A 4,125-nucleotide genomic window follows, 5' to 3' on the forward strand; every position below is an offset into this window, starting at 1 on the left:
TTGGCAACAACCCCCTCCAATTCGCTATAACCAACAACCATTCTATGATGCATACCAAGACAATAGTTATGGTGGACCCTTTTGTGACAACCAACCTCCACCAAATTACTATGGTCAAGAGCTATTCCAGGGTGCGTACCAAGATGATGAATATGGTAGACCTCCTTGTAGTTACCAACAAGCCCCACCATATGCTTATGAACCACCTCCTCAACATACCTTTGAACTACCATACTCACAAGCACCTTACCATCAAACACCCCATATGTCCCTAATCCTTACCCACCATACCAAGAGCCTTATGAGCCATACTTAGAACCACCACCTCAATATACACCATCTCCATATCCTTATCAAGAAGAACCACCTCCGTATTGTGAGCCCTTTCTCCCAACAAATGAACCCTCCCATCCACCCCAAACCTCCATGGAGAACACACTTACCTCTCTTATTGGTCTCACCTATAAACTCCAAAATCTTATATCCCGCATGGACCAACCCTCTACCTCCAATATTCAACACTCAAGCTTCACTGCACCACCACCCTCCGTGCAAGAATACCCATATCCATCAACCCAAGAGCAACACATCCCAATTATGCTAGTGACATGAAACAAGAGAGAAGGGATCGCCTTAGGGTCGCAATGGATCGGTTACATGTAGCCTTATTTCTAGAGGACCAGGAGGAGGCCCAAAATGTGGAGGTAGGAGAGACCCTTGAAGATGAAGGAGTAGTTGAAGGGAGCTGTCATGGAAAGGAAATCATCAAGGAGGAGTACAATTTTATACTAAAACAACTGCATGAAGCAGTAATTATTGAAGAGGAAGAAGTGGTTGCAGACTTAGGAGATGCGGAACCTCCAAGGGAAACTGAATTCATAGAGCCTCCTTCCAAGACATTTGAATTTGATGTTTAGGAGGGTGTACAACCTCCAATGCATATCATGGTTGAAGACTTGAAGGAGGTTGTTCACAAGATGGATTCAATTATTGATGAATTCTTACCTACAATTGAATCTTCTCCCACTAGACTGGACTTGGAGATTAAAGAAGAAGAAGCACAACCTCACATGCCCTTGGTAATCAATGAAGAAGAGACTGAATTGGAAGAAAGTTACGAAGAGGAAGAGGTTGAAATTGAAGAAGCTTACAAAGAGGTGGAAGTTGTCAAGGAAGAGCTCAAGGGAATGGAGCTGGAAATCACGTTACCAAAGTTGTTGGAGACCTTTCCCCCAAAGCCATCACCATCCATTCCTTCATTCAAGTGGGTAAATCTTTCATCTCTAAGCTTAATCAGCCCACTTCAATATGCTTTGCTTGAGACGGATAGGCAACTGAGAGCTCTTTGTGGCTATAAGAGTAGGAGGGACATGGTTAGTGGTAAGAGTTGTCACGCAAGGTTCAAAATGGTCGCACGCTCCAAGTTGAAGTACAAGGATTGGTGTAGAGCTCGCTTGAATGGGTCTAGGAGGATGTTTGGATGTCTTAGTGAGAATTCCAATTGCTCACCACCCAAGTGGAAAATGATGATCAACAAGAAGACGGGTGTAGAAATAAGATTTGGGATCCGGGCATACAAGGGGATCAATTTTGGGAGCTCAAAGCTTGTAAAGAACTCCATCAAAGGTTGGGGAATTTACTTGGAATAGATAGAGCTTATTGGAAGTCCAAGCGTTGGTGGCGGTTTCAAGATGAATTCAAGCACAAGCCACCATGACAAGAAGCTCACCAAATGTCCAACTTAAGGACTTTAACTAAAAGTGCTAGGTGGGAGACAACCCACCATGGTATGATCGTTTCTTTTCGTTCTTAGTTTTATTTTATTTTATTTTTATCAGTATTCATTCATAATTCTTGCATAGTCATCTGCATTTTGCATCCTGCATTCTGCACATATATATATATATATATATGAAAAAAAAGGGGCAAACCACGCGTGTGTGTAGGCCACACGTGGGCGTCGATAGTAATTTCGCTCCCCTATCCAACGAACAGAAAGTTTGGAATTGTGCGGCTGGTGTGCTCTGCGCACAATTCGACCCACGCGTACGTGTCTATGACGCGTACGCGTCTATGATGCATGCGCGTCATCTGCCACGAGGGAAATCCACGCGTACATGTCAAGCACGCGATGCGTGGATACGGAAATCGGCGTAAATAGCATGTTGGACAGAAAGTTGTGCTACCCCGATGCTGGAACTTTGCTAGACGCACAAAATCACCCACGCGTACGCGTCCTTGATACGTGCACATCCTTTTGCTTCCAGCCCACCCACGCGTATGCGTCGCATGGCGAATATAGTTTTCACATGCACGCGTGCCTTGCGCGCGTGCGTCACGTCCCGTTTTTCATTCCTTTCTCCTTTTTTCTCTCCTTTCCCCTTCTTTTCTCGGTGTTGGAATTTTATTTGGGTACTATTTTATTATTTTGAACTTGTGGATATTATGAGGATTGATTTGACAATTGACATTTAAGTTTGGCTCTCATATACATTTGGATTCATTCTTTTCATTCTTATCCTCACATTGCACTCCACATGTATTTGGAATTATCAGTCGCAATTGTCATCATAGCAAGTGCTCTTCAGTTTGGCACACTTATTATTTGATGCTCGAGTTATGCTTCTCATGCCTAGTACTTGCACGCTTTTACCCTCTTGCATCTAGTTCTTATGAATTGCCTTTTTGATCTTAATTGTTGTCTTACCTACATGTTGTAGCTACCATGTATTTAAGCTATTATCTTTTCTTTGGCATTCATTATCACTTGGAATTTTCTCCCTCCGATTTTTAGTTATATATGCTTAATAGTCTTCCCCTTTCTTTCTTCCTTAGGCATGGGTACCACGAAAGGAAAAGAGAAGGCCACTGACAAGACACCAGCAAAGAGAGGAACCAAGAGACATCCGGCTAAGGCGCCTCCATCTACAAGTAGCAAGCACCCAACAAAGCCGGTAAAGAGGTTCATCAAAGATGATGAAGCAGAAACACCGTCAGTTGGAGCAGTCCGTCTACTTGCACTTCTTTGCATGCACCGAGGACGGTGCAATCTTTAAGTGTGGAGAGGTCGATATCGATTTCCATGGGTTAGTTACTCTTCTATCTCAACATCAATGGTTTATTTTTCCTTGTTAGTATTGCATTTGCATGATAATAATTGTTTGCATGTACATTCTGCTTGGTTGAAGTAATAAGTTTCTTTTCAAGATCCTTTTTATAGCATTTCGCTAATTTAAATTAAAACATTTTTTGTGTTAAACTTGTTTAAGGATTGTAATTTGCAACATAGTTTATAGCTGAGAACACACAGCCTGTGAGACTTGAACCTAATTGTATGGTTACATTATTTAACCATGATTTTATTCTTGTGTGTTTCCCTCTTTATAATTGCAATCTATATTTTGTTCCATTCTATATATCCATTATTTAGTGTATTTACATGCTTGCATATGATTGAGGCCATCTATTGTTATTAGCTCACGTATTCCAAATAGCCTACCATTCCATTTACCTTTGTTAGCCACTTTGAGCCTTTTAATCCCATTTGTTCTATATTTTACCACATCACTAGCCTTAAAGCGGAAAAATAATGAATTACCCCAATTGAATCTTTGGTTAGCTTAAGGTAGAGATTGTGTATCAACTAAGTATGGAAAAACTGTGGGAACATGGGTTAATAGGGAATGCGTTATGTTTCTACTTTATTTAAATATTGGGAATTTGGGTACCTACTCATGTGAAACTAGAAAGACCACATGCATTGATATGTTGTTATTACTTAAAAAAAAAAAAGAAAAAAATCCTACAAAATAAATAAATAAATAGGGAATAAAATTACCCCAATGCTGAGTTTAATAAAATATCAATGCACATGTGATGAAATTAAAGAAAAATAAAAAATTTGGTACATGAGTATGTAATGCAAAAGTGGAAATTTTGGGTATCTAGGCATGATTTTAGAGTTACATAGAGTGTGTACGTATATTAGGTGAGAGCTTAGGTTAATCAAAGATTCATATTTTAGCTCACTTGGCTATACATATATCCTCACCCTTACCTTAGCCCCATTACAACCTTGAAAAGACCTCATGATGTTTGCATTGGTGCACTAAACATTTGTTGATT

The sequence above is a fragment of the Arachis ipaensis genome, chromosome B03 (assembly GCF_000816755.2).
Source record: "Arachis ipaensis cultivar K30076 chromosome B03, Araip1.1, whole genome shotgun sequence".
In the NCBI taxonomy this organism is placed as follows: domain Eukaryota; kingdom Viridiplantae; phylum Streptophyta; class Magnoliopsida; order Fabales; family Fabaceae; genus Arachis; species Arachis ipaensis.